Raw genomic sequence first — 9,259 nt, forward strand, 5'->3', positions numbered from 1 at the left:
TAATATTAAAAATATAAAAATAAAAATTTCAAATTAATATTTTAGAACTATAATAATATTGTATTTCTTGTATGTTAAAATAAAAGAGATTATATTACTTTCCCTAAAATAATATACTTTATACCTATAAATGTAAATGACATTGTCTTAATAATTATGAAAGTATTTTAGAATGGTCAGTAATGAAAGTAGTAATAAATATGCAGTAACTCAAACACAGTAGCTTCATGGCTCCAAAGAACTGGAAAATATAATTCCAATTGAGCTCTGTATTTAATAAACTATGCTTATTCCCACATGTTTAAAATTCTATATTATACAACACATTTCTTCTTTTGAGTTTTATTCACATATTCTATATTATATTATTACATGGTTTCAGTCATTTGCTTTTATCACAGCTTGTTATAGATATCAACATATATGATTGAGGTCATAACTAAAAATCTCTGTGATTAATGTTTTTACAAAATATATATAATTTTGACATATTTATGTTTTAGTGAAACATAAACAGGACCTTTTTAATAAATGTATTAAGAAATAATCTAGCACACACCTTGTTAATTTAATAATAGATTTAATTAGTGGTTATTGCAAATAAAGCATAAAGTTCATGCAGTCCAGGTCAAATAATATTTAAAAATTGAAAATGAAAAAACCAGAGAATTTTGTTCCACATAACTTGACCTGCATTTCAGCCACCACAACACAGAGAGGGAGGCCTATCTCAGCTTTCTGTCTTCCAGAATTAAGACATATGTATGGAATGAAGGAAAAGCAATATATATAATATGACAAAATAAAATAAAAAGAGGTTTCTTCAGTAATTCATGTTTCCAAAGTTGTAGTAACAGAGACAGGATAAAAATAGAGTATAGTAGCAGAAGGACAATCACAGTTACCAAGACTTTGAAGAGGACCATTGTGCTGGCATCTCTGCATCCTTGAACATGCTCCAGCATCTTCTTGTGATGTGTCCATAGGGAGAAGATGAGAAGGAGAAAAGTTGTCAGGGACAAAACAAAGGAGAGAGACAAGAAAATAATGTGAAGGCATAACTGTTAGTAATCTGTTAAACTCCACCTCCACAGTAACCAGGCAATAGCCAGGTATGCTACTCCCCACAGTTACCTGGCGACAGCCAGGTAGGCCTGTCCACTATAAAAGGGGCTGCTTGCCCCCTCCTCTCTCTTGCTCTCTCTTGGTCCCGCGCCTGCAAGTTCGCTGTCCTCTCTCCCTTCCCTGCTTCCCTTCCCCCTCTCTCCATGTGGTCATGGCTAGCCTCCACTCCTCGACTTCTCTGCTCTCTCTCTCTCCTCTCGCTCTCTCGCTCTCTTAATAAACCTCCCCTTGTGGAACCATCTGGACTGCTGTGATCTATCCAAGCTGCATGTGCCGAAGATCCTTTTAGTAACACATTCCTTTGACAATTTGCATGGTAATAAGAAACAAAGGTGTATGACATGTTTATTTGATGACATTCATTTATACACATATTAATTCCCAAGATAACTAGTAAAATATTTGAAAACAAGAGGAACAGAGACACCAGTAATGTAACTGAAACTACTTTTTTAACTCTCCACTTTAGGTAAAGAAAAGGAGAGTTAGAAAAATTGGCTACCTTGAAAAAATAAAAGACAGTGAGGCCTGCAGCAAGCCAGATGCTAATATGGTTAGCTGTAGTCCATAGATTGCTAGTGAAATCTGCCTTCATTCTAGGAATAGCTAAATCTGCATCCAGTAAGGTAATCAGGGAACCTATTAGTACAAACCAGAGGAGACAAATCCTGGAAGTTGCCATAGCAGTGAAGATTTGATTAACTAATGACATTTTTTTCTCTTAACCCAATCCATGCAGTGTACCAAGCCATGAATTCCTTTCCCGTAATTCGAATAATTAATTCAATGAATAAAATGATTCGAAGTGAGCTCTGGGAGATATCAAATATTCCCTTCAAAAGATACTCCATTTTATGTATTAGTTCTAAAGGTTTACAAGCATATTGATTTGAAATGTTATTTTTAACATGCAATTTTGAAGATTTTAGGTGACTTCTGAGTTGATTCTCATAAAATATTTATGCTTAACTCTCCCACACACACGAATAGAGAAGCAAACATGAAGATATTACAGTTATGGAGTCTCAAGCTCTTTCCATGAAAATGTGTCTTCTCATACAGCTAAGGAGTGTCAGACCAGAAGTGCTTTGCTCACACATAGATCCTGTAGTACTTTCTAGACAAAGATGAAGAAATGATTGCAAACGTTCATGCTTTTGGGCAAGGGAAAACACATGAGTTTCATCACTTACCTATATTTGCATCAATCTATGTATTTTCATAAGACTCCTTCTCTTCTATGGAATACACTTTAAGAAAATTATCAAATATATAAAAAATAACAAATTAAACAGATATGGGTCTCTCTTATCTATAAGATTTTATAAGTATAGCAAATTTCACAGACCTTACAATATGATATCATTATCTCTCATATTCTTATCTCTGTACAGTGTTATAAGGATATTTAATCTTCCAATATTAAGAAGTAAGGACAATATTTTCTCATTATCTCATATGTAAATATACATCTATACAACGCTCACCTGTAAGTATGTATTTATTGAGATTCAAAAAATTTTTAAATTTTTCTATTATGTATCTACATTGGCCAATATTATGTACACATAGATCATGCTCAGCATTGTCCAAGTGGCTCAGGTCAGGTTAATTATGAGATTACCATGTTACCTGATGGAATAGGACTACTCCATCCATGAATTTAAGAGGGGAAACTCTACTTTTACTGTGACAAGTCAACAAAGAAGATTAGCACATCCACAACATAAGACACCTCCTTATTCCTGGCCCCTCTTTTGAACATTACAACAGGTTCTTCCATTAGCAGCAAACACCATCTGACTGTAGCCACCTCTCCCTTAAAGACCTTGTAGTATCTGTACTGTAAAGATAACTGCTTGTCACCGAAGCCGAAGAAAAATGTCAGACATTCTGGGAAACACAAAGTAAGTACATTTAGATATAGTCATAAATCAGTATCTAAAGAGCAATACAGAACATAATTTGACAAATTAAGGGATGGCCACTAAATATAGTGTAGATAGCAAAGAATAAGATGTAGTGATTTAAAATCTCTGACTAGTAATATTTTCAGTCCCTGAAGCAATACTGTGGAAAGAAAGTAAACAATCTGAACACACAAAAGTCTCCATCTTTTGATGGTAAGTTCTATGAAAAAGGCATAACAGACTGGTGTGGGACAATCAGAGAAACATCTAAGAATGGAAAAACACACATACCTTCATTGTAGAGGTAAGATGTTTCCTGTGACTTGGAACCATCCAGCTAGCAAATGAGCTCAAGTATGAAGAGAAACAAATAGAAACAGGACAAGGGGTGGAGCTGAGTGGAATGGATACTGATAGTGAGACATCATGTGCTTTCAGAAAAGCCTCAGGTCTTGGATTTACAGCAAGAATTACACTGACCTGTATGGAGCTCTTCACAATAATTAGGTTTTTCAAATTTTTTTTTTTTTCGAGACAGGGTTTCTCTGTATAGCCCTGGCTGTCCTGGAACTCACTCTGTAGATCAGGCTGGCCTCAAACACAGAAATCCCCCTGCCTCTGCCTCCCAAGTGCTGGGATTAAAGGCATTTAATGGATAATTTATTGACATTTAAAAGATAACAGTGGGTTTTATCCCCATTAATTTGTGAACAAAAGAGCCAGAGTAACTTTGTGAGATTTAAGCATGGTTTTATTCATTGCCCTTCATGTGCACACACTAATGCAAATATAGACAGTATTTTTTCCATTTTTTTTTACTTCTTGGCATCCTGTACTAATCACACCAATCACAAATATTTTCTCATTATTTTACTTTTATTTATTCCTCCATGCCAAAATAAGTAACCCATTAGTTATATTTTGATGTATATATTTCCATCAATACTTATTTTATTACATTAAAAGACAACTGAGCCAATTGCAACAGATTTAGGACAACTGAATCACCTGGAAAGGAAACCCTCCAACTTGTTGTGCTGTATGCCTTCCAAGTTATGCAAAGCACTCCAAGTCTCCAACTTTAAGGAACTATGTGGGGAGGGTTTTTAGTGATGTAAGTGTCTTTGAGTTACCTATGTTCCTATTAGTAACCCTTCATACATATTTCCATTAGTAACACCAATAAAACTCATTAGGTCCCCAAGTTAAACTTTTGCAAATTGATATGTCATTAGTTCCAAATAGAGGTGAGTAGATGCTTGTTCATTTCTCCAAAGAAGTAGTTTCACATCACAGTATTTATATCCAATCTGAAAGTGGTTGGGTACTCCCACGAGTTTAATGAGTAAAATAATATGGAATTGTTAGGTTTAAAGAAAAAGGATGACACAAGGTTAGATAGATATGAAATTGAGTGGATCTGGAAATGCGTGGGGTGAGGGTTAAAAAGTATCAAAATATAATGTATGAAATTCTCAAACACTAAGAAAATAGTTTTAAATCGTGGTACCTCAGTGATAGCAGTTTACTTAGGCAAGTCTCAGATGATCACAAACTTCCTGAAAATTTTAATCATTCGATTGTGATCTAGGTACTGGGTTTCAAAATTTTACTAGCTGACATAAAAACTCCGAAATGTAAACATGGATTTGAAAAAGAAATGCAGCAGTAAAATGCAAGATAATATGCTTTTTCTGCATGTGAGTAAATGAGATTATTAGCTTCAAGTCCAACCTTAACCTTGAAAGACGAAGAAAGCAAAATATGAAATTCATGAAGAGGGGCAAATTTGTTCTCTTTTAGGAATAATAAGCCAGCATTGAAATTATTGTATGTCACAGTGTAGTCCTTTTTTGTTTGTGATGTGTCAAATAATTAAAGAAAAGATCTTTAACACATGTCTAAAAACCAAACAATGATAGAATTTCATGTAAGACAGTGGATCCCAATTGTATGAGCATGACAGGCAACGTCTTTCAAACAAGAATCTACATATAACCTGTTTCTTTGTTCTTAGTTTCTGTTTGGAAAAAAATCATGGGGATATTTTTATATATAACACTAAAATAGACCAGAATGTCAACATCTGAATGGTGCTTGTTGTCCCTCTGTGAATGTAGTAGAGGATCTGGAATAAGACTGCCTCTTGCTTTCCATTTATTTCTGTAAACCATGCCATGCCCTTGAGTGTGAACTTGACTTACTTCACATCTAATAAAAAGAATAGAACCGTGGCATAGGGATGTCACTCCTGGCAGTCCTTGTTTTGTTGCTTTTCTGCAGGCAAACAGTCTCAAATCATCAAATTTATCTAAATTTTAGTTTCTCTAAATATATCACTTTTTTACTCAGACACTTAAAAACGAATGGCCTATGTTACAAAGTATAGCTTCTCTGGACAATTCCCAGTGTAAATCAGAATCCTGACAAGGCCTATGAAAACTTCAAAGTTGGTTAGCTTCCAATTATTTCCCAAATTTATGGCAGGGAGATTTTATGTATATATATATATATATATATGTATAAAATAGATGAAGTAGATGAAGTTGTAATTAAATCAAGCTTTACCTGAATCTCGTCGCTTAAAGCTATCCTGTTGGAGGAACAGTTTGTGTTAAAGCCATAGCCATAAATAATAAATACTTCAGAAGAGCAAGATCATGATCATGATGTATTCTTATCAGTAAACCTCAAATAACAGATACAAAAATAACAGACCCAATCATTTTTATTATAGAAACTTTATGTAAGTATTTTAGTTACAGTCTTGATGTTCTCTGCAAGTGTCTCTACATTTGATCAATGTCAGATACATGCTTAGCAAGAAAAGAATATAGAAAACTAATGCCCTGTCATGAGTTGGACATCACAGACTAGAGGACATGCATACATTTTGCTGTTGATCTTGATGAATTGTTGCCCTGATGAAGTCAAAACAAACTTTGGATGCTGACTTAAGGGAATGTAACCTCAGTCATAATTCATGAAGTCAGGCAGAAGAGTAAATTATATCCATTTAGGTCTCTGAAATCAGAGATCAATACACAGTTCCTGAAATACCTGTTCTCAAACATGGGCTTTTTCCATTTCAATTCCATGATACCAAGAAAATATTGCAACATATTAAAAAATTGAATTGATTCTTACTTGCAAAACTTGTTTTCAATGTGACTTCATTATTCAAAATTAAATGTGTATTATGATACTCTAGTAGTGGGTTATAGCTTGATAGACACAATACACTTAAGGAGAACAAGTGTCCATAAATCTAAGTGCAAACCCAAAGAGAACAAAAACTGATCATTTCAAGTAACATTTTTGCAAAGTTAAAAATTAAAGAAAATTTTTTTTGTTTTAAAATAATATTAACTAAATGTGTGCAGTTTTGAGAAATTCTGAGTCATTCCCTCTCTCTCTCTCTCTCTCTCTCTCTCTCTCTCTCTCTCTCTCTCTCTTTCCTTACTCCATTCTGTCTCTTCTATCTGATTTCATGCTCATTTTTACAACTTTGTTTGAGTGGTATGATTTGGAATTATAACATAAATGACTCTTTTTATTTAGTCTGTTGTCTGGTGAGCCTAGTGTAAGAATAAATTCTGTGGCAAATTCTGAGTAAATTCTCTGGCAAATGGGCAGATTACTGCCTTGTTGTCTCCTTTAGATTGAAGTTGCTCCACTGAGAGTGATGAGGGAAGCTCAAAATACCAGGAGAATAAGAATGTAAAAGGTTATGGATGCTCCGATAATACACAAGGCACAAGGCTTTTATCCAAGGTTATTTAGAGAACAACATACACTGGTGACAGAATTTTTTTGCTTTTGAGATGCATGCATGTCATGCGTCTTTCTAAAGTGCTGACTGTTGCTGGGAAAGACTCCCTATAGATGCAGCTTTCTTGAGACACCCATGGCCCTATAAGTAAGTAACACCATTCCCATCCTCGAATAAGGAGCTCAAATAAACTCAATGGTTTAATAAGCTGTATATAGGTAAAATAATTTCTTTGGTTTGCCATTAGTGTTTTATCTGGGCTAAATGTCTCCCCTGGAATACAGCAGAGTAAGCCCTTCTAATTTATATTTAATTATGTAAAATTCTAGCAATGTAGTGAGAGAAGACTTCACAATTTTAAATCATTTAGAAAATGTTTTTGAGGTACCTATTTTATCATCCTGATTTCTTAACTTACTTGTGATAAAGTAAGATCTAAGAATCATGAAGATAATCATTACAATAAACAATGATACATGCACACATTACTATTGAATAGCAGTAATAAGTACATTTAGAATAGACTAGATACATTATTGATACAAGCAGCACTAACTCATAGCAGCTTCAATAGATGGATGAAAGGATCAGAGATTTAGCTATTTAATGACAGGGAAGAACACTAAATGTGACGTTATCTTGACTTCAGTGTTTTTACAATTTAGGGGTGGAACTTCATATATGCTTCTTTTTTCAGTGGATTCATATTCTTCCATAGATGGTTTATATTAAGTTTATCAAAAGAACTTAATCTTTCTTATCATAATAAATATTCCATTTCAAGTAATATGGAATTTATAAAAATTAACACAATTGAGTCATCTCTAACTATTAAAATGACACACATAAAAGCTTTCTATAGTAGTAAAGAATGTCTTACTCTGATTTCTCATCATCTTTTGAGTATGGTGGCGTGAGAAAAACTGGTGACATAATTATTAATGATACATTTTCTTACATGAAGGAGATTAATTAACTTGGATAATAAGAGAGCCATATGAATCTATTCAGCACTACTAAATGTTACTGTTTTCTTCCAACTTTTAAGAAAGGTCTTAGCACAGAACTTTATATTTCTGTTGTTTATAAAGCCTTTCTATCAGTATGGCAGCGACCATTGAAAATGAGAATCAGTTATTCCTATAGGGGGTAATGTCTAGAAACTTGATTCTGGAGCATTACATAGACAGTGAAAATAATATCTTAGTTAAAAATTGGTGAAATAACAGAATAGTAAACACTAGGAACAACAGTCCACAGAGGACAAAACAATAACAACAACAACACAACCATGTTACCACTGCAGATTGCAGGTGCTGGCTTCATGCTGCATCTATATGTGCTTCCATAAGTGGAAACATTAATAAGAGCAAATGTTTGAAATTTAACAATTCTAGCCAGAATATTAGGAGAATATACACTTGGTGCAAATATTTTAAGACTGTGACTGCTGGCAAGGTAAATATAATAGGCATACTGAGTTTGTAAATAATCTGTTTTGGTAGATTTGTATGTGTTTGTTTAATAGCAAGCAATTTACTTCTTTAGTGATGTTTTCTGGCTTTCTATATATAAATGACACTTATTCTACGATTACTTGTAGTTAGTAACAGTTTCCTTTCCAAGAAGTCACTTGATTTAATATTTTTCGAAAATATTTTCTATTATTTTAAAAACTATATTAACACAAAGACAACAACAGAGAAGTAAACATGGGACTATCATGAAATTCCATGATTTAGTTTCATAAGACTTTTGCAACATGAGCAAAGACCATATTAAAGAATATGATTATTTGAGAAATCATGCTTAGTCCAAAAATGCACAGAATGTATCTTGACAAGGAAGAATGAACAACATGATATTTCGTGTTTCACTGTCACCTGATACATTATTTAAGAAACTTACCATTTCATTTACCTAAGAATTTCTAGAATTCATTGTTTTTAATTGCTGAGTAATACTCCATTATGTAAATGTACCACATTCTTTTGCATCCATTCCTCTGTTGAAGGACATCTGGGTTCTTTCCAGCTTCTGGCTATTATATATAAAGCTGTTACAAACATAATGGAGTATATGTCCTATACATCATCCTGAGTGAGGTAAGCTGATCACAAAAGAACACATATGGTATTCACTCACTGATTATTGGATATTAACCCTGAAGCTTGAAATATCCAAGATTCAACTCACAGACCACATGAAGCTCATGAAGAAGGAAGACCAAGTGGGGGTGCTTTGGTCCTTCTTAGAAGGAGTAACAAAATACTCAAGGGAACAAATATGGAGACAAAGTGAGGGACAGAAACTGAAGGAGGGGCCTTCTGGAGACAATTCCACCTGGGTATCCATCCCATGTGCAATCACCAATGGTAGACTCTGATGTGGATGTCAGGAAGTGCTTCCTGACTGTAGCCTGATAGAGTTGTGTCCTTAGAGGTCTTCCAGA

At 34.0% G+C, this 9,259-nt stretch overlaps 1 pseudogene; it reads right to left on the reverse strand.

The window, feature by feature from the left end:
- Nucleotides 1-639: 639 nt before the first annotated feature.
- Nucleotides 640-1,976, reverse strand: LOC114632396 (annotated as a pseudogene).
- Between the last annotated feature and the right edge of the window lie 7,283 nt (nucleotides 1,977-9,259).

This window comes from Grammomys surdaster, unplaced genomic scaffold (assembly GCF_004785775.1).
Source record: "Grammomys surdaster isolate TR1022 unplaced genomic scaffold, NIH_TR_1.0 373, whole genome shotgun sequence".
NCBI lineage: Eukaryota > Metazoa > Chordata > Mammalia > Rodentia > Muridae > Grammomys > Grammomys surdaster.